General features: G+C 30.5%; 1 protein-coding gene across 1 annotated transcript in view; it reads left to right on the top strand.

Annotated features, from left to right (window-relative positions):
• The first annotated feature begins 8,583 nt into the window (after positions 1-8,583).
• LOC119644708 (GAS2-like protein pickled eggs) overlaps positions 8,584-23,797 on the top strand; it is a 204,100-nt gene continuing 188,886 nt past the window's right edge. The window contains exon 1 of the mRNA XM_038044402.1: positions 8,584-8,819. The gene's annotated coding sequence lies outside the window, so the exon portion shown is untranslated. The remainder of the gene's footprint in view (positions 8,820-23,797) is intronic.

The raw sequence follows: 23,797 nt of genomic DNA, 5'->3' as shown, positions 1-23,797 counted from the left end.
GATTGGAAATTACATATGGTATTTTGTATATAATACACAATGTGTAGCACATATTACGTAATACATAGTATAGTATATAGTAAATAGTATATAATTGTACAAAGATATTAGCGATATACAGGTAGCCCATCCACACATTGGAGGCACTTTTTCAACAAACTAATAAGAAGTTTCTTGCGCTTCCCAATTTTTTTTTTTTTTTTTTAGATCCATGTTCTAAAAGGAGTACGTGTGGAAAATAAAGTCTTTTGGAGCTACAAGTATATCTGATTTTGTTTTCAGAAAAAAAAAAAAAGGAAATGTTCTCAGGCTCGTCGCAGCGTTTAGAAAAGCTTGCTTTATAGTATGCAAAAAGATATGAAATTTGGGTCAAATAACAACAAAATCTGGTCGCACTAATACCCAAGTAAATCTTCATCGTTACGAATACGAATACTTAAGTGTACAAGCCTCCGCATATTTTTCACATTTTTGCATTTTCATTCCTCTTTATTAGCGAACAGGTAATTAATGGTGTACTTTGCTTCGAATCTTTTTTAAACGACTCTCTCGATGGATATAGCGCACGTACAGAGGCCGTAAGTGGATGGGTAACCGTTAAATGAATACATTCTATGTATAGATTCTAATCCTTAATGCTTGCTAAAGATTTATTCGAATAATATTTAAATCGAATGAAAATACTTTTTAAGGTATTCGATCAATCGATCATCAATTGAAGAAGAAGATTGATATCGAATCGATTGATTTTGATCAGTTCAAAAACTTTCCGCTTATAAGTTTTAGATGCGTGAATAGTTTTGCATCTATTGCACTGCTCGCCTATGTAGGGTATAAGCATAAACGCAAATATAGGTGTGGTTGGTTTACGGATAAAGTTGCAATCATTCCAATCATTCATTTGAATTATTGAATAAACTGACATTAAGCGTAATAACGTTAACAACTTAAATGAATAAAAGAAATAAAGTATTTCTCGATATAAAGTTAAGGCATAAATTTTTCAACTTTTGACAAGTAAACTATTTCATTTAGTGCGTGACAATGAAGGTTGAAGAAAAATAAATGCATTTTATTTTTCAAAGGCAGAAAATTACATATTAAATATATATATATATATATATATATGAAAGCATAAACGGAATATTTTGTTAGGAAAATTAACAACAGTTTATTTTAGTATAGTCAGTGTGCGCGAGTAATTATTTATAGATGTATTATAATGTAACGGTAATCAAAATTTGCAATGAGACAACCTCTGTTCAATATTCTGTTTATTAACATTATTATCTCAGTGCAAGTGTTGACTTATAAGAAATGGTCTAATTATGTTGTCAATCGCGTTGCCATATTATTTCATTTATACTGATTCACTTGCGTTTTGCATTCGATTACTCGACTTATATATAGTACTTTCCACCTTACTGAACTAAACTCGAAGAATATTAAAAATATTCGAGTTTATAAATAAACAAGAAAAAAAAAAAAAAATTAAGTTGAAAATTAATTTTTACTCATCGAAAATATCGAGAATCATTCAGTTGGCTGCTGAAATATTATAATTTAATCTCTTGCAGAGGTAAGTGTTCCTTTTTAAGCAAATGACCCAAAGATTGCTTGCCAGTTTTCCAAAAAAATGTTATTTTTCATCGTTTACTGTTCTATTGAGCAAATAAATAAATGAAATATTTTACAATCGCTCCGGATATCTTTTTTACTATGAAGATTAATACGGCTTTTAATTTGAAAAGAAGTAACACGTAAGTAAGCAAAGACTTAGTCGCCTAAGCGAACCTAGTGTATAAAACTCAATATCAATCGTCGCACTTGCATGGATACAATATCAAAATACAGTAACATATACCGCATTCTGTTGTTTCATTGACATGGAAGTTTTCACAATTTATCAATTATCCGCCTGAGTAGCCGAGTGGGTAAAAATTGGCACTATCAAGTCTGTGCTCGTGAGTTCAGATCTCAAATGCGGTAGAATTTTCTTTGGTCCTACATATAGTGAGGGCTCAGTCGATTGGGCATCCACTGAGCTGCGGCCATCACCTCCTTATTTCCTTGTCTTTCCTACTTGTTTCTCTGACCGTCATCGTGTTATACGCATACGGGACATACCCTTGACCATATTAATGAAGAAAAAAGCAAAATTTGCGATAAACGTTTGGCTTTAGATCTGCCTCAAAAACGGCAAATTTTGAAATTAAAACTCGAATTCAATTGATTAGTATTGCTGTCACATTGATCTAGAATGCATTGTATTTCTTCGATAGTAACTACAAATGACGTAAAACATATATGTATATAATATTTTGTTTGCTAATAAATACATGTCAAAACATATCCATTTAAAATTTACTGCTAACACTGCCGCTGTTATGTTCGATCAAACTGCCTTCAAACCAAATTTTGAGGAACACTTGAAGAAATTTTCTGTTAACATGTAAACAAAGAAACTGTTAGACAAGTCAATTTGAAGCAAAAATTTACAGATGCTACGCATCTCGCTGCAAAAAGTCATAAACAGATGTAGTTGGTATGTATTTCTTTTGCATTTCTTTTTCAAATACTACGTTCAAGGCGTTGCGCGTGGTTAATTGTCATTTTGTGAATGATGGTATTTTGATCATAATTTATGCAACTATGGTTAGTAATCATTTTGTGGATGATATTTGGATCATAATTTATGCAAGTGTGGTTAGTAGTCATTTTGTGGACGGTATTAGTGTAGCTAGTAGTCATTTTGATCGTAATTTATGCAGAAATTGTTGAGTTTTTTTTTTTAAAACAATGTAAAAGAAAAAAACCGCTAACGGATTTCAGAGGGAAATCAAAGCAAATCAAACCATTGTTCGACAAATTTTAAAAATTACCAAAAAAAAAAAAATAGCAATAGTTATTAATAAAAAAGTAAAATTATAAAAATAAAGTTGTATAAATATTCTTTATGTAGTGTAAGGAAGTGTGGAAAAGAATAAAGCATTAAAAACTTTTACTGTGTTAAATAAAGTTAACATTTAGAAATTAGGTGCATAAGAGACGAAGTGAAAAAAATATAAAGAAATTGGAAGAAATTAACAGTAAGTACATTTTATTCTTTTATTATTAATTTGCTATAAAAATTGAACTTTGTATTTAGCAAATTTCATCTTTTATATCAAAAAAATATGTACTTAGAAAAATTTTATCCTTGCTAAGCAAATTTCCAAAACCATAAAGCGGTTTTATTTGTTTATATGGTATTGTTGCATTCGCTTTGGCAAATGTTATGTTACTTATCACATAATTATTATCATAACAATCAAGTTGATATATTAGCAAGGCATATATTAAGTAGACGTCATTATTAAAAAAGAATTTGAAACTCTTTAGCCGATTGTAAGGAGCATGTTTTGAAAATCCCACTTGGCCTATATTTCACCGTAAATGCTGAGGAGTGCTTTATTTAAGCGCGTTTCGGACATTTCTTAACGCTACCTTAAGCCGAATAAGTTGAGGGCAGAAGATAAAAAAAATGACTTCTGATTTGCAAACGGAAGAGGTTTATCTGCCAAGAATAATGCTTGGGCGGAAACCATAGAGAGAGTAAAAAGGAAACTGATAGGGTCCGACTGACAAAATCATATTATTTCATCCATATTCGCCTCATCTGACCATCGTCTATTTAGAATAGCGTTTAGCGACCTTTAAATTCATAGGGACATGAATATTAATTCAATGGAGTTCAATCAGTATTAACACAAAAGTTGTCATTACATGACAAAGACTAATACAAACCTGCAAAGGCAAAATTACTTTGTTATTGGATAGTCATCATGCCGGCATAACACTTTTTGAATAAAGGTTTGCACCTTTCCAGTTCAAACAGGCATCAATAGATAGCTCCATCAGAATGCGCAAGCTTAAGAAGCATCGTTTTATTTTAAAATGCACATGAAGGCATGTTTGCGCAGTTATGAGTGATTAATATCCTATTTATATGTGACCGTCATTTTTTTACGATGAATTTTTTCCCTTCTGGATACTCTTTCTATATCGTCATTTTAATTTCAATTCGAAAAGAGACAAATATAGCAAAATCAGTCCTGCTTTGTAAATCGAAGAATCTATTAAAAACTGTTTATCTGCATTTTTCAACAAATCTAATACATCGCCTGCGTCATTTATGAAATAAATATATGATCAGAGTATATAGCACAATAAACTATAGTAAAATTGTTTTTATGAATGCAGTATAAAAAATTGATTGCTGCAAATTGCTGTAATTGATGTTGAAATATTTATCTACGAAGATTTGCTTTCACGGTAATGTTGATTTGCACTCTCGTAGAAATTATACAAAAGCCATACCATACCATACTTGGTTCAAAAGAAGTTCGAATCTTGTCGAATTTTATGTATGAAAAATAGATTTAAATCAACAGCTCGACACGAAGCCAACAACAAACAGTTCGATACAGTTCGAATGTCTTTCACGCCAACATTTTTCATGTCGTTCATGCAATAAATATTTGCTGGAGGGCAGTTTAACAACGGTTGTGTTTATGTTCGATGGTTGTAACTTGTCTTGTCTATGCTTCCTATCATTTGTTTCAATCGGAGCGTGCGTATGAAATTTTACTCCCAAAAACGGGGGTTCCATTAGAACACACACAACAAAAAGACAACATTTTAATCTCAAAAAGACATGTTCACTCTCTCGAAAAGCCATCCATAAGAATACAGAAAAAAAAAACAAATTTCACTCACAACAAAAACGATAAAATTTTAAATAATAAAATATATAATAGAAATGTATATATATGTATATACATATAAAAAATAAATCTTTTCTTAATAAATAAAATATAAAAATAAAATATTTATTACATGTATTAAATAAATATATTAATAAATAATTTTGTAGTTTCTTAACATTTAATAACTCTGATATATTTTCAATGTTTAATACTTAAAGTTCAAGTTATAATAATCCAATCTTATCAATTTAAAATGTTTATACTCTTTTGACTTTTTTGATATTAATAAAACGGATAGTGTCACTTTATTTTATTTATGTAAAAGAGGATTTGCTTTCGCATTGCAAAAAAATCCTTCAATACTTATCACTATATGAATACTTGAATATTCCATATATTTGGAAAGATATGTCCTGAATGCAATAAAGAATTGCATTGCTTGCGGATCTTATCGTTACTATCGCCCGCCCACAACTTTCTTTAAATTAAAGATTTATATTAATTTATTATATTGTGAATATTGTGAGAAAAATTTTCTGAATATGCTCCCTCCCACTAAACACCTATACATATATATATATTGTAGTATTTAAACTAATTGTGGACTCTCTATTCTTGGTCTGCCGTTATTTTTGCTCCTACTGCTCCGCTGCTACTCACTTTATTTTAATGATTTTAGTCTTTTCCTACAGTCCCTGTTTTCATTTATACACAACATTTCCATTCATATATATAGTTATGCAAAAATTTTGTCTTTCCTATATTTATTGATCTCGTAGGTAGTCTCTATATATTCAATTACATTGCATCTTCCGCAAGGAGCAAAGAGAAATAGTTTAATATTCAATTTGTAAAGATCCCACATATTTTTTATCTATTAGTTCTTAATTTTGACGGATGCTTAACATTGCTTTACATTCAAGTACATTCTTTCTCTTTAATAAAATGGTTTTTTTACCGATTTATATGAAACAGATTTATATCTCTGAGAGAATCCGTAGGACATTCATATTTGCTTGGTGACAAATGGTTTGTACATGCAACCTTAAATTCATATATAGGAAGTAAAAACATTGTAGCCGCTCGCGTCTCACCATTAAATACCCTGCAGCATCTTGCTTAAATCATATAACAACTTTGTTAACTGGAAGTAGTTGAAAAACTGACGAAAGTAATTCTGAAATGATCGGTATATTAAAGCTTAGTCTATCTCATGTCGTTCTGGCGATTGTATACATCCGAGCGAACTTAATATTATATAACCTTACACCAGGTATATACTCTGGTGTAGGATATAAAAATTAAAAACGCAATCAGTTACTTAAGAATTTTGTGCAAATGCCGTAGGTATTTTTCCCCAAGTGTGGTCAACGTAATTAAGACAACCATAAACCCTTACGTCTTCTATATATAAGTGATTTTGCTCATAACCTATTTACAACAACAAATATTGGATAATCTAAAATATATCTTGACTTTTGCTTCAGGAACATGTAGATATCGTTTCCAGTTATACAGTTTATACATCTCTCTTATGAATTTAATGTTCAAAAAATCGCTGTTATTAACATCTGATACGATACTGTTAATTTATTTTCCGACACCCTTGAATCTACTCAAACACCTTCAACTTCGCTCTCTATGCTAAATGTAAACAAAGTATAGTTAAACTCAAGACACTTGTAGCTGCTCATTATTCCTTCTCTTTTCACTTGCTTTAGGTTTAGTCTCTCAGCATTTCAGCATTTAAGCAAAATCACTCAATTGATTTGTTTACATTTCATATGTATGCTTAAAATAAATTCTCCAACTCTTTCTAATATTCTGATATTCTTCGCGGCACCTCCGCCAGTTTCGCTGTTTGAAATAAGTAATTGAGGAAGTGCGAGAGGGAGTAAGAAAGATTTAAAAATTCATTGGTAATAAATACATATATATAGAAAATGTTGTATGTTTACGTGAAAAATTTTATTATTATGTACACATACAAACATGCACACACACGTGCGTATAGTTAAAAGTTATAACTCTTTCATGGCAGGCAATTAAAAAACAATAAATATAAACGATCCAAGTTTTGGGGGAGAGATATTATTAATGTGTTGAGAGTTTTGCATATATATGGATATATTGAATCTTAGTTACACTCACAAGTTTAGTCACTCAGGAGTATATTCATTTTTAAAGTAAAATTTAAATGTGAATGCGCTAAACAAAATATGATTCGCATGATTTGTTAATTAATATGAAAACATCACCAACTTCACCAAATTTTCAAATAATTTCGGCGAGAAATTTCTCTACTTGAAAGCATTTATCCAAGTATTGCCGGCATTGTTATTGTAAAATTTTGTTTAACTCTCAGAGATCTAGATAAAAACTTTTCGCTTGCCATTATTTATTCATGCTTTGCTGGAAATATTATTGTAAAATTTTGGAAAACAAGAGAGAGAAAGAGAAGCAACCCTCTCAACGCAACGATTGCTAACATGAATATAAATCAAAACATTTCTTAAACATTTTCTGTTGATTTTTTTTTTGCCCAAAGCAAAGCGAATTTTACTCTTTTACTCTTAAAAAGACAAGCAGGGGTTTCATAAGAATGCAACGCAATGTAAATTTTACTCTCAAGAAGAATAAAAAATTTCAAATTACAAGAAAAACACATATATTTGGAATATATAAAAAAAACAAAAAAATATCTTCAAAATAACGATTCTTCATAGTACAGAGTACTAAGAGAAGAGTACAACACTTATTTATAAAGATATATAAGATATAACCTTTTAAATGCGTGATAGGATTGAATGCTAATTCAAAAATATAACTATATTTTCTGAGATCTATGAAGCTTCCTTCCAAGTGCTGCATACAATTTGATGAAATGAATATACCTCTCATCTCGAGCTAATCAAGTTAACAATATTATGTTTTGCCGTTGTTGTTGCTTCAATCGTCTCAGTCGATTTGCGAGTTACTTTGCTGAGAGTAAAATTTACTTTGCTGTGCACATGAATGAAGTTACAAGCACCAAGCACCAAGCACCATCGTGTTCGTTCGAGTTCGTGAGCTGCATACATTTACAACATACAGGTTCGAGTTCGTGAGCTTCATGCATTTACATATATAGAGTAGACGTTCAAATATAATGAAAATTATTATTATTTTTTTTTGAACTTTTGAACGGTAAAGTCGCGAGAGCATATGCAAAATAATATCCGTAAATGTATTTAAATGAATAAATAAATGGTTTTTGGAAGATAAAATGATTTTATTTTATTTAGTATTTAGTTTTTGAATGGGAGAGTTGTCATAAATTCCTTATCGCATGAGATTAATATAAACAAAACAGATAATAAAATGATATTCGACAAATTAAAATAAAATAAATAAATAAAACAAAAAACAAAAAAAAATAAAAAAATAAAAAAAAATTAAATAAAGTCATCTCCTTGATTTCACAATAATATTTTTGTGCGTGCGAAACTCTTGTGTTTTGTAAAAAAGAAATATTCCTTAATTAAAATAAAATATAATAACAAAAAAAAAATAAAAAAAATAAATAAATAAAATAAATAAATAAATGAATAAATAATACTAATCATCTGATCCATCTTATATGTTGCTTAAATGTTTCATACCGTGAATATAAAGAAAAAAGAAAACGAAAAAATATATTTAAAATTTATTTTCAAACTTTTTTAATATTAAAAACTTTTAAAACAATTTCCGTTTCCGTTTAATTTACACCATTTATTGTGAAAAAGAAGAGAAATTTAACAAATAATTCACTTGACGTTCTTTTATTTCGTTTTTTAATTCAGAAAAAATCCCCCCTCACAAAAAAAAAAGATAAAACATATAAAAATAAATAAATAAATAATTGAAAGAAATTCCAAACAAATCATTTTTGTCGCGTGTGTTTCTACGTTATCTGCCAAGAGATCGAGAGCGAAAAAATTGCAAAAATTCGCGATTTATTTTAAATTAATTTTTAAATTTCGGATTGAATTTCCTTCAAATTAAACTAAAATTTTAAAATGTGCTACAACTAACTGTAAATAGAAAAAGGTTAGTGTTTTTATATTTTATTTACTATATGATTCAGTTCATTTATTTATTATTCTTATCAGTCAAAGAGACGCATATTTGGTTTGGTTTTTTTTTTTTTTTTTTTTTTTGTTTAATAAAAATAAGAAAAGTTTTGTGTCACAGTTATCGTCGTCAGGTTTTTATTTATTTTATTTATTTATTTTTTTTTTTTATAGCTAAAAGAACAAAAGTTTCTTTATTTGTTATTTAAAAAGCATTCATTTATCGCTTAGTTGTTTCGCCGCCTTTATCGTTCTCGAATTATAATAAAAACCCTTCTTGGTACATTTCAAAATCTAACTTATAGTTTAAATTTTGTGTTCGACTTAGATGTGATTAACGTGACGATAAAGACATTTTAAGTGAATCTATATAAAGTTCGTCATATATTTTATGATTGATGTTTAGAAAGAGAGGAAAATATTTAATGCATTACTTTGGTTACGATTTGTTGTGGACTTAAAAGTAAACTATAGATTAAATTTATCTAAACGATAACATGAACTTCATACCTACATGTAAAGGCAATCGACCATCCCCTGAATTAAATGTAAGAAAAGAAAAAAAAAAAAAAAACTATATATATGTATATATATAGATATATATAAATCAAAAAAAACTTTACGTTAACTTTCAAATTATCATATTATAGCTACGTAGCTATGTAAAATGTTAATAAAAATATATTAAGATTTTTTCTTAAATGCTCTTTAGTTGGATTTATTATCGAAGCGCATCTAGGAAATTAAGACACAAGTAGATAAATAAAAGAAAGCCGGACGGACAGACGGACGGATAGAATATTAATAAGAAACAGAAAAATGTCGAAATGAGTGGAAAGATAAACGAGTGTTAGAAATCTGTGATAATCAAGATTTTATTTAAACGCTTAACACAATGTCCAAGTTGTGGAAATGTTGGTATATTCCGCGATCTTTGATAGAGGATTCGTATGAATTATTGCGCACCTAAATCGATGGAAATCTAAGATTCGCAAAATTCGAATGCGAGCATGTTCTTGCGGTGCTTCATCGCATCCATTCATTTTGCTTTAACTTGTCTTGATAATGATCAGGCAAGGCAAGTCTGGCTTTCTCTTCTTACAAAAATCCACTCGGTTTGCCGAATTAAGCATTCAACAGTTAATTGTCCGTTGATCACAACCTTTTTTTTTACATAATGTAAAAGAAATTGAAAAATTCAAAATATCTATTATTTATGAGTTAACTTAAAATTTCGAAAATAAATCAAGTTTAAAATAAATTGTCGAACATTATCTCAAATCGAGCAAATGTTAGTGATGAATCTAACCTAAGACTATACTGTCACCATTCATAAGTAGTCAGCTTATTCATCGTTAGGACACGTATCGGTTGCGGGTCAAGTTCATGTCTGCATAAATCCTAGAAGAGTGCGTGCAACTGACTAAACGCGAAACGTTAGCTAAACTATTTGTTTTCTTTAACGAATCCTTTGAAATTGGTTGACTTTCAACAGAGTCGCATTCAATGATTAGTCCCTTTAATCCCTTAAGTCATAACTGAAAACGAAAAATTGATTCAAGTTGATTAAGTTGCAAAGCGACTAACTATTGATCTTTCACTTCACCCTATGCTTTTGTTTAATTGAAATCATATCGATCTGTGAAATTTTAATACAATTGGCGTATCCCGAGTTATGCTATTATGCCATTTAGTTATTAAATCGTGCTGTACTCACCTTATCTTACTTTTCTTTTTTTTGTCTTTGACTTGTTCTTCCCATTGATTGATTAAAATTTTTTCATTTGTTTTTTTTTTTTTTTTCACTTTTTACTACTAACACTTATCTATATCGATGTTTGAATTGATTAACGCTTTATAATCTCAACTTTTCATAGCCTCCCCCTCAATGTTTTTTCTATCTTTGTTTAATAATAGTTTTGATTACTATTATGTCATAGTATTTTTGCTGTTGTTTGTTTATATATTTATTTATTTATTTATTTATTTATATATATATATATTTTTTTTTTTGTATTTTAATGACGATTATTAAGCGCTGTCGTCGCTTTACGTTAATTAATATCATTAATAAACTAAATAAAACATTAAATATAAATAAAGATATTATTACTATTATATCGTAACTTAATTACGAGGAAATTATATTAAGTGGTCCTATGTGCATTTTTATTCATTTTTAATTGACACTCTTTACAGTCAATAATTATATTATAGCATAGCGTAAGTAAAATTTTTAACGTTTCCCTGCGAGCGAAATTCTTTTTTTTTTTTTTTTTAATTATGTTTTTTTCATTGTCTGGCTGAAATTTGTAAAACGAGCTGTATATACTCGCAGATGTAATCGTAGGCTGTATAAATGCTCGGCGATGTAATCGCAGGCTCAGGTCAACAGATAACATGAATGAATTTGATCTGGAAAGGCATGATTAGTAATTAGGTATAGTAGTAATTGAACTTTACGTAATCTCCGTAAGCAATCAATTTCTTTTTTTTTTAGTTAATTTATTATTATAATTAATCTTAGTCTTAAAGCACTACCATCTAAGGCCATCAGCTTTATTAAAAACACTTACGTACTTGAGATTTTAATCGACGGCAATTGAGTTGTTAGTTGAGACCCTCAGCTTAGATGGCCACTCAGGATCTTATTGAATTAAAAAATTTAATTTCGAGAGATCGCAATAATATATATATGTAGGGCGATGTATTCGAAATTACGAAGGCCCTTAGTTATTAAAATTTTATTTAAAGTCTTAAACTTTTTTTTAATTAGAAATCATAGATTTAGTGCAATCAACGCTGAGAATATGCTTAAACGAAAATTCATTTTCGTTTGGAAAAATGTTAAATCTTTTAAAATCCTTATGGCAAATGTATGACTTAAATGTCATATGTACATGTACATGTACATGTATATAGCGGCGCCGTGAGGCAACAAATTTATGGTGTATGGAAATACAAAAATCATATAAGAAAAGTAACAACAAGTCTCTGAGAAACTTCTTAGAAAAATCCCTCAGAAATATATCATTCAATGAGAAATCATTCGAATATTATTCTGAAAATAATACGGAAACTAATTCTACATCCTCCTGCTAAAAATTGAATTCATTTAAAAGATCATATAGTTATCGATAAAAATTAATTTAGAAATCATTCAGAAATTAGTGAGAAAAATCGTTCGGAAAACAATAAGATATTCATTCAGAAAAATCCTTTTGGGAAACAATCAGAAATCGTTCATAAATTATTTTGAAATTATTTCGAAAACATTAAGAAATTCTTTCGTAATTATTAAATAAAATCCTTGAGCATTTGATGAGGATTAGTTCGACTTTGGATTAAAAAAAACCATTCAAGAATTATTCAGAAATTATATGGATATCTATATGGATATCTATATTACTATATATGATAATTATTATGTGTTTTGAATTCGTTCAGAAAGATATGTAAAAGGAAGGATCTTTTCAAAATCATTCGCAAATCAATAAGAAAATTATTTGAAAATCAAGCTGAATTTATTCATTGAAACTAAGAACCAATTTCTGAGATTTTCATTGTCCGTCTGGTTTAATTAAAATTATCATTCAAAAAATGAATCCTTTAAATATTAAGGATATATATATATATATATATTATTAAATATTTGAAGATTATTTGGATAGCGCTTCTCTCTTGGGTGTATCGGCGAATGAATCACATTCTCAATCTTAAATTTTATCTCTTAAGTTCAACTGCAATAGTTTTCAAGTAAATCAATTTTAATAACAAGTTTTTCGAATAGTTTGCCTTTAACGCTAATTAATTCATTATCTGGAACAATATTATCGTTGCATTCCTATCACAAATCCATTGAATTCTTAGCATAAGTTTGATGTTACGAGATATTTGCTTAACGCATTTCAATGTTCGTTGTGGTGTAGTCTTATCGTTTCTCTATGAAATTAAGACCATAATTATTCGTCTTGTAATGAAAAACAAGTAAAAGCATTATGGTGGGCCAAGACTCCAACATCAAATTACCTTACGCCACTTTACGGTTATTTCTATAACGTTTTTTTTCAAAATAAAACTTAATATGGGCAGTGAAGGAAAAATTAGTTCGATCCGATCCGATTCGAAACATGCCATGTCACTAAAATTTCATCAACGATTCCGACCTGTAGTGTGAATATAAAAAAAAATAAAAAATAAAAATAAAGACTAACGAACAGATGGACATACGTACGGGCAAGTTTAGAAACAAAGTGATTCCGAATCGATCGGTATATAGTAAAACGTGTGTCTATCTCAAGTATTAGTGTATGTTGCATATATCTGCACAGACTTAATATAGCCATATACCATAAATGATGTTGAATATACTGAACAAACACAGCGCTATCTATAATTAGTCCAACTAATCCTTGTAAACTTAATGAATTTATAACAATTAAGAAATGAAGAACGCACTGAAAAGCTAACATTTTACGCAGACTTATCCATTTAACTTATCGTACGTTAGAGGAAAGGGAGCGGGCGACAGTTCTTTCAATTCAATTAAAATCAATCAATTTTAATATACTTTTAATCATCGTGGTTGGCCTTCAATATTTCCTCTCAAATGTATCTGATCTATATCAAACGATTTTAATATTCACAAACATTCATCCCTCTAGTCTTCATAAGTTATGTATAATATATCTTCTTCGTTTTTTTTTTTTTCATACAAATAAATGAAATTCTATTTAATCTTTATACATTCATTTTATGTAAGTGTAACGAAAATGTAATTTTCTTATTGTTTTCATATAAACGAAAGCAAAAAAAAAAAAAAAAAAAAAAAAAAAAAATTCTACGATGGGTCACGGACCAGCATTAAATATTCTATACCATCCAATAATTGCATCATGCAATGATTTTTCAAAATCAAGTTTTATATTGGAAAAGTAATTGAAAAAGTCATTCGATCTGAACTATTTGACTATCAATAGTGTTCGTCGTTTGGTTCATCAAAAAACTGTGACCTGTAAGTTTTAACAGAAGAAAACAAGGCGAGCAGATAGATCGGTGGACGGACGGATAGACGGACAGACAAGATTAAATTAATTCAGAAAATGATTTCAAACCGAACGGCATACGTCACGGTATAGTCTTCCTAGTCATTGCATAGGCATCCGCCTAAACTAAGCATACGGTTGTACTACAAATGTAAAAATTTATAAACCATTTAATGGCCTGTAGATGATGAATTAATTAATTGCATAGTTCTTTGTATTTTGCCCCATTAGTCTCTTCGCAAACGTTGCATTGACTATGAATGTGGAATTTATACCATCAATGGGCAATGGACTAATGATTGCTAAGACATGTAACATACTTTGAAAAGAAAGAAACATACGCTTATTACATCCAAGATGTTTTTTTTTTTTTAATTAATATTATTTAACATTGACCGATTTTTGTTAACACCCACCCTTAACAAACAAACAAAAAACAAAAATTATGTCATGAGTATTAAGAAAACCGACATAAATTCGCTTAAAAGCACAAACCGTAGATAATTTATACATATTGATTTCTTTGTTTTTAGGTTCGTTTGTTGCATCTGGCAGAAAAAAAAAAAAAAAAAAAAAAAAAAAAAAAAAAAAAGAAAACCAATATATTATTGTAAAGCGAAACAATAACAAACGAAAATCACTTTTAAGCAAATATTCAATGACACCCTCACAGTATCAAAGCGAAGCAATACAATCGAACAAAACCGTTAAGCAGGTGAGTGCGCGCTACAAGGTGAAACGAAGGTATAAATTGAGTTTATGCCGGCTCTCATGCAATATGTAAGCAAAAGTTAACGAAAAATTCATCTCATCGCAGAAAATATCCTTTAAAATAAATTAATGAATAAATAAAGAAAAGGTAGCTCAACTATGAAATTGTACGTGCATTACTTTTTATACTATACTCGACTAATTGAAAGGTGAAAATTTGTTGACTTTATTTACGAGCAGCCTCCAAAATATACTTCTGAAGAACTTTGGCCGGCTTTGAAATTCTAATTAAACATTAAGTATTAAACTTAATTTCCTTCTACGCGTAACTTAAAAAAAAAAAAAGAAAAGAAAACAAGACAAGTAAGAAAATTAAATTCGATCATGTCCGAATTTTTTATGCCTTTCGCTTAAAATCATGCTCTATAATATTGGATGGGTGCGGCTAATCTCTTTTATTTTCAAAATAAAAGTGAAAAGAAACTTATAGGGTGGGTGCGCGCATAGTTTGTTGTTCACAGTTTTTGATGCATAGACGTATGAGCGTTGCATACATAGCTTTCTCTTATCAATTTTTAAACCGATATCTTTATTTCAATGATGGGGAGGAGAATGTTTACCGCAGATATTATATAGGTAGGTAGACGGACAGATGGACAGACAAAGATGCTTAGGTCAGGTCCATAGCACCCGAACATGAAACTGATAAAGAATTTAGATATTCTTTTGGGGTTTTCGAAGCTTGTTTGTACGCGGATAGGCGTAGTCAATAGTTTTCATTTTCCTACAGCAGGTACTACAGCATCGCCCATAGAATATGCGTCCAATTTGTGTACATTCATCTGCTACTCTCTGTTTATGAGTAGTGAGCAAGAAACGTGTTCTTTATTCATTTTGAAAAAACGGAGGTGATTCCAGTGCACGTGTTACTTTGGACGACCACGACGGTCGACCGAAACTTTCAATGTTTCGACCAAATTTGAAGCCTTTTTGAATTTGAAGAGGCTTCATATTTGCGGCCAGGCGAATGTTTACAATAGAGATTGCACAAACGGACAGAGGGACAGAGGGACGGAAAGTCATGCTTAAATCGATTCAGAAATTCATGCTAATCACGATTATAAACAATTTGTGCTATTTCTAAAGCTTCCTTTCAAACGTTTTCACAAAAGCAATGCACACCTCGCCCTTCGCGGTGATGGATATAAAAAAAACTTACTTATAGTAAACGTCGAAACTCAAATGTAAGGTGTATATGAGAATAAACTGAATTAATTGGAACGTTTTGACACTGGCACGGAACCACGCTATTACCGTTATCTTGTAACCGGTCTTAAGCGGATTAAGCAAGCTGCCAAAAGGGCAGTCAGTTTTATGGTTCTGGAATTATGGCCACTAATAGGAGAAAATAAGAAAAACTTTATTACGCACGCATTAATTTAAACATTTGTTGTTAACAAAGGAGTGCCTTTGGTTTCTTTTCTTTTTTTTTTTTTTTAGTCAAAAAAAGCACTATTTGACTTAAACACTCGCAACTTACGCAAAAATTAATACCTCGAAGACGCCTACGCATTTCTCTAGGTATAGGAATTTAGGTTAATTGCTTTTCTTTTTTTTTTTTTTTTAATTTAAACGTGGACCAATTACGCAGCGTGTAGCAAAACGTCTTAATCGAAATATGTTCCCTGCGAATAGCTGTGGTGTTGCTATTTTTTTTTGTATATTTTTCTAAAATGTTATTCTCTTTCTGGTACTTCAAGGAATGCTTAATGACCATCTAAAATATTACTATTCTGCTAGCTTTTCTTTCATCCCGAAAAAATTGTCTATCCCCTTTGTTTTTTAGGCTCTTATTGTCGTTCACGCTCTTAATCAAATTTGATGACAAGAAAAAATTAAAGACGCAAAAGGAAATCCATTTAGACTAGTGCTGCCATTTACATTCATAATTTGTAATAATCTATGATTCATTCATTTTGGTCCTACAACTAAATAAATATCGTATCGATACATATCACTATATAACAAGATATGCTTGCATACTACAATTTTGTTATAATTTGTTGAAGCCTTTTTAAAGCAAGCTAGCAGTAGTCGAACTCAAACGTAGCTAACACATCAAGCTTCACCTTACGTTAGGTTCATGTCAAGCTTTTTCGTTAATCTTTTACGTGTTTGCTAATTAAAAAAGCAAAAAAAAAAAAAAAAAATTGGAAGAAAATTCAAAGATAAAACAAAAAAAAAAAAAAAAAATAAGTATGGTTGGGCAAGATCGACTATTAAACGCCGCACACAACTATGCTTGATACATTCTTCATTGCTTTTCATAGCATGGAATGCCAAAAGTTATACTTTACTGACATGTAAAGGTATACCTTTCATAAGAAACGACATACGGGGGGGAACCAAAATGGAAGTTAGCGACATGCTATCATTTTTAGTTAAGTTAATTTTCATATCTACTTATACGTATCTTAACTTTCTCTCTCTCTCTCCCTCTCCCCCTCTCTCTCGCTCTCTCTCTCTGTCTTCCTCTTTGTACCACTATTCATCTCTTCGTACGAACGATTCGATCCAATTTATGTTAAGGTTATGTCGTGCTAGAGCGAAAAGTGTTATTGTATTGAACAAAATTTCATCAAAGGAATATCTTAAAAATTGCAACTTGTAGCTTGCAAATGTCTACACGGACTGACGGACAGACATGTTTACATCGGTTCGTATGATCAAAGTTAGGCCATCCCGGTGCGACTTGTATCTACGCAACGTTAACAACACTCTTACGGAAAGTTATAAAAAGGCGTATAAACGTCTGCGATATTTCAAACCCAAGGCAACTCATGAAATGATTTTCAACTTAATCTGGGAACATCTTTCGATTATGGCATATTTTCTAGGCTTATCTCCTTTTCATTAGCAGTGGTTCAGATTCGTTGCACTCATATTTAACAAAACAGTCATATTGAAACGTTTAGGGCGCGCGAAAATGGAACGATGACCATTTCACTTCGTAAACATGAAATTTCTACTCCAAGTTTATGCCCAAGCTACCCGACAAGAGGCAAGAGAACATAAACAATGCTAGTAGATATTTCGATTATTATCGATTCGATTAAACTTAATAGTCAGTACTTACGTCTCTATGGCTATTTTGCCTATATGTCAATCATCTCGATTCAGTGATTAAATTTAACAGCATCTTGATGTACGCTGATGATGTAAAATAATTTTCCACATTTAACACGAAATCGCACACTTATTTCTAGGCAACTTGGTGACATGTTGATGAAGAAAATTGTATGAAATTAAATAAAAAAACAAAAAAAAAAAAAAAATGCATGAAACTTTTCTTCTCTCTAGACGGCAGTCATTTTCGACTGAGTATTTTATCGAATCGTACACACAAACTATGTTTTAATTTGCGCATTGAGCTGTCTGTAAGTAAACTTGGAATTAGAGAGCTTGACGACCCATTAAAAAGGCTATTCATTAGCGTGCTTAGAACAATATTTCAATATGCTCCGGTTCCTATGGGAGGTATCATGTTGACCCAATTGAGTCAACTTAAAAACAATATCTGCTTTTTAGCCCTGAGGAATTTGGGTTGTGACCTGGTTATTCCGTTGCCTCCTTATGAAAGATAGATTGGTTCTGCTGATCTTATCCGCATTAGACAAACATCGATGCACTGTCGCTAGTTGCTCGTCCCTGAAATTTTATTCTCATAAAGTTGAGTCAATGTTGATACAACTACATGAACTTTTCAACTCATTTAGGCGCCTTTGTAGAAATCTAAATGATATCTATATCTTATTCTCAATATTCGACTTTTTAAACTCTATCAAAGCTATTCTCTATATAATATGCGACCTCTAGCGATGTCGTATTTAAATTGACTGCATATCGTTAGAGCTTCGTATGATCCGCGCATAGAACTAAATATGAGTCACCATAATTGATTGTCAGCAGAGATTTTGCCTATGTGCTGGAAGTGTCCTTCCTTCTGTCTCTCGCTTAACTAGCTCTATATGAATTTAAGATAAGAATCAAGCCAGATAGATAATAATATGCATCGATTATTTCTCAATGTTACAAATCGAATGACACGTTTTAATCTGTGTACTTGTTCATTTCAGAACAATTTATAAAAGTATTCGCAAAAGAATTTGCACTGAAGCGTAAATGAATTAATTCTGGATTAACATCAATTTTATCAATAATTAATTTTATTACATTTAAATATGTGATAATATGCCTAGGATGAGAAGGAGGAAAATCTTTTCGATATTTTTTAATATATATATATATATTTTTGTGCTTTTTGTTATACTCTGTAATGTTCAATAAATGTCTGCTAATATCCTTGACAATGCTTAGTAATAAACTCAGAGCTACACACTCTCGCAATATTCGTACACGTATGAAGCGCATGAAGCGCATGAAGCGCCGTATAATAATAGTTGAATTTCTTTTTTTTTTTTTTTGTCTTTTTCGGTATTTTTATCATTTTTCCTTCCTCTCAGTTCAAAAACCATATGATGTTAACGTTAATAAAGCTTTCTCTTCTATATCTAATCCGTTATTAATAAGCGGAACATGCGCATTATATATTTTTAAAACAGATGACTGCCTGCCTGTCTTGCCAGTCAATTATATACCATATGGTAGCTGACAGAATCGGCCCGTTCCGAGTTAAAAAGTCTTAAAGCTATTTCCATGTTAGGTATTTTGAGAGAGAGTTTATCGCAATCCTTGCTACTGTAAAGACGTTCAGTGTGCTATTAAATTGAAACGCAATAACAAGTTGAGGAATTTCCGTTTTACCTTAATTTTCGGTCTTCTTCTTTGTTTATACTGTGTTGCCTTTATTATTATTATATATATATATATATATATATATATATATATATATATATATATATGTATATATGTATGCAAGTAAAAAGTATATAAACGCGAGTGTATAAATGTGTATGTGTCTGTCTGAAAAAAGCGTATTATTTACATGCACGATACATCAGCAATAGCAACAGCAATAGCAGCAGCAGCAGCAGCAGCAGCAGCAGCAGCAGCAGCAGCAGCAGCAGCAGCATATGTAGTAGCAGCAACTATATTAAGGATTTTCGTTATTTTCCGGTTTTTATTTACGTTGCGTTGGTTTATCTGCTTCAACGTTTTCGGGGTGGACTGCATTCAATTGCTTTGTTTGCCTCCTGGGTTGGAATTTTCCAAAAAGGCATATGAAATATATTTATAAATAAAAAAAAGCAATAACAACAAAAAAAAAAAAAACAACCAGGTTTGTGATATATATATATATATATATATATATTTATAAGTTCTCTGCTGTTTTTATTCCTTTATCATCATACATATCCGCTGTCCTTTTCCTAGCAAAGAAAAATACGAAAAAAAAAAAAAAAAAAATTAAAAAAAAAAAAAAAATAGAAATAAATAAACAAAACTGAGTAACAAATATTGTTTTTGCACGAAAAACTCTTGTGACATGACATGTCATGAAAAACTTATTGCAAATACTATTTACATATAAAGAGCAGACATTCATACATATATCTATTTACAAACATATATATATATATTCAGTAAAATTTCTATATACTATACGTCAAATTAAATTATACGATTACCTATCAGCTTTACAGCGAGCGAGAGTATGAGTGTGTATGAGTGTTTGGAGTGTTTCTTTGGTGCGGAAATTTTAGTTTATCTTAATATTAAAATTGACTGACTGTTCTCAAGGATTTTAGGTACACATATACGATCTATATACAAATAGGTGGCTATAGCTATAATTTTTGGCAACCACACCTTTGTACTTTAATCGCTTCTATGACACATACGAAATCGTTTTCTTTGTTTCCATTCTTTGTGAATTGTATACGAATAAAGGTGTTTTCTTGAAGTCAGCCATTAAAAGCCTCTTCCTCCCCACCACTTCTTAAGAAAAACTTTACTTAAATCTATACACTTTAGCAGACAAAGGTAGTAGTTGTGTGACCATAGGGATTGTTGCTGAATAATAATAACTGTAAAATTTCTATGAGTCATTTTAATAATAATTCTGTTTTTTTTTTCTTTTTTTTTCTTTTGGTTACCGAAATAGTATTTATTGTGTCTAAAGCACCTATCATATCTAAACTACGATTCTAAGTTATATTAACATGTCGTAGTAGTTGAATGTGTGGCGCTGTAATATCTATTAACGAATTTCTAAAGTATATATATATATATATACATATTATGTATATAAAATGATTTACACATGGAAGGTCTGTCTGTCCATTTGTGTCCCATGGATTTTGAGTTGACATTTTTTAAAGTTAGAGGAATTCCTGTACAACAGATTGACGCTGTACGACATTGTATATATATTGACTGGTTAGAATTTCGTAGATTCGGATAAAATGAAAAGGGTCACGATCAGTTTGCAAATGGGCTCGTAATAGTTAAATATTTTAAAAATTCATTTAACTGTTTCAACGACTTGAACTGACAAGTGTTAATGGGATGAATATCATAGCTGTTGCTAGATACTAGTCGCATAAAGATATAATAATGGTGAAGCCAATCGACGGATAGATGGACATAGTGATATTGCTAAGTTACACCGTTCATGTAACCTTCACAATCATATCATAATTTCCATATTTCGTGTAAGGGAGTATCATGGGTACTATCGCTTACTCTACGTAAAGCAGTATTTATAGTTTGCATCCTTGACGTACGTAAATTGTTGATATATGCCATCCAAAGTTTTCATTGGAAAGCTTAACATATTTCCTTATAACAGGTTTTGATGGATTAAGACAATGCGCTCACTCACACATGCATTCCAATAGCCATCTATTTCAACATCGAAAAAATCAATTTCAATGACTCCCTTTTTTCCTGAAGGTCAAGAATAAAATTCATAATAAAGAATAAAGATTTTCGTTGACGCAATAAGCCGTTGATGCATTTGAAGAGTTGTCTTGGATGGGTATCAAGCAGAATGGAAAAAATTTTATTAAAAATTGTGCGAACGAGTCTCGTTTCGAAAACCAACAAACAAAACCTTAATCAAAAATTATTGTTTATACCCTACGCCACTTATGACACAGTGTATGCTAAGTTAGCGCGGACGTATTGAACACCCAGAAGGGCTTAAGATACACCCACCTCTTATTATACTGATCGATTCAGAAGCATTTTCTGAATCGATCTAAGCATGACTCTCCGTCCGTGCGTCTGATGTTTGTCGATGTATTTTTGTGTTTAAGCTACAGATCGCTATTTTTGAAATATTTTGATGAAATTTGGTATAATGACGTACTCTGGGTCAAGGACAAACGCTACTGAAAATGATTCCGATCGATTCACTTTTTCGACAACTACCCATGCAACGCCCCTATTTTGAAAAGTCATTATATATAAATTGCAATTTTCAAAATTTCTCGGCAATAGTGACTAAGCAGTAATATTTCGGCATTCTAAGTTAAGGCGAAAACTTTGCACCGATCCTCTCTCATAGAACCTTTTCTGCAGAAATTAAAGCTTTATATGATAGAAAGGTCGAGTTTCGAATATATCATGATGAAAATTGACTCATAATAGTAAATTGACAAAAAAAATCGAACTTATCAGATTTGGACCATGTAGATCTATTCTACCGCATATAAGGATTCTCATGAAAGATAAGCACTTATATGCCAAAAAAAAGTCTCATTGTAAACTTTTTTGTTATGAAAATTTGCCCATGATAGTAATTAAATAAAATAGTTGAGGGGAGTTAATCTGACCATTATTTTTACTATTTTTAGTTCACATGTTTAGAGGCGTCACATAAACGTCTCGCATGCCGTACCAATCATAGTAAACTTCCTAAACTGATGATAACGCGTGAGTTTGCAAATTCATCGTCTTTTATAAATAATATCATCACATATAGCGATTAAACAATATCGAAATGTTATATATTAGCCATAACATTACTACCATTAAAAATACCTTATACCACATCGCTTAAAACAATCACACATGTAATGACTTTTCAAAGTAACGCCTGATATATGTGGTTGAGAAAGTGATTGAGAAAGTGATTGAGATAGTGATCCGAACCAAAGCATTTTCAATAGCTTTCGCTTTTGCGCCAAAACATGTCTTTGTACAAAATTTCATGGAAATATCTTAAAAATGGCGAGCTGTAGTTTGAATAGAAGAAAACAAGACAAACAAGCGGACAGACAATGATACCGAATCGATTGCTATAGCAAAAGATGGGCTTATCTTTTGGATTCTTCTGGGTGTTACACACTTTCGCATAAACTTAATATACCTTATACCACATACCCGCGCCATCTTACAATAGTATACATATAGAAATCAGTCGTGAATCATAATATTTACTCATGCATTCTAAATAGAAAATATACTAAGCGTATGAGTAATATATTGAAATGCGTCAGGATCTCACAGGCGTGAGGAAAAACAAGAACATTATTTCAGCGTTCATTAATATGGGATGAAAAGCATATTACTCTGCCGCGAGAATATTACTTTGATTATTCGTATCAAATATAATTGCAACGAAACCGAATCTTTTTCGCGTTAAAACGAATTTTATATTTTTGGTAATTATTATTAACATAAAGTACTTACTGCATAAGTGAGTGGTACTTTCTCATTCTCTTCTAAAGAGGAATATGTTAACAACTTTGCGCAGGGCTTGTAACAAGTTAATTATAGTTTCTACTTTGCTTGGCCTGCTTATCGGTTGTTATAACAACCTAAGAAAGACTTATGCAACTGCAAATATTTACTTTTATATATATATATATATATATATATATATATATATCTTTATGTATATGCAAATAAAAAAAAAGTATACGTGTACAAACATATATAAATATTTATATAAATATGAATAAGATTTTTAACATTGACGTACAGGTTAGAGTGGTTCAAGAATTTCCATTTTATTTCCGAATTATTCGTAATATACTTAAGCCTGATATTCTATGGAGGAACATAAGATTTTAGACCGAATTTTAGATGCGATGATCTTTATCATGTTAGACACAAGGCGAGATATAACTCTAAGGCGTGACATCATATTAATTTATATTGAATTTAATACAAACTTGTACTAGATAGATTGGATAGATAAAAAAAATTTAAATAATTACTAATCCGTAAA

Source organism: Glossina fuscipes, unplaced genomic scaffold, assembly GCF_014805625.2.
Source record: "Glossina fuscipes isolate IAEA_lab_2018 unplaced genomic scaffold, Yale_Gfus_2 0, whole genome shotgun sequence".
In the NCBI taxonomy this organism is placed as follows: Eukaryota; Metazoa; Arthropoda; class Insecta; order Diptera; family Glossinidae; genus Glossina; species Glossina fuscipes.
This window is presented reverse-complemented; position numbering and strand designations above follow the sequence as displayed.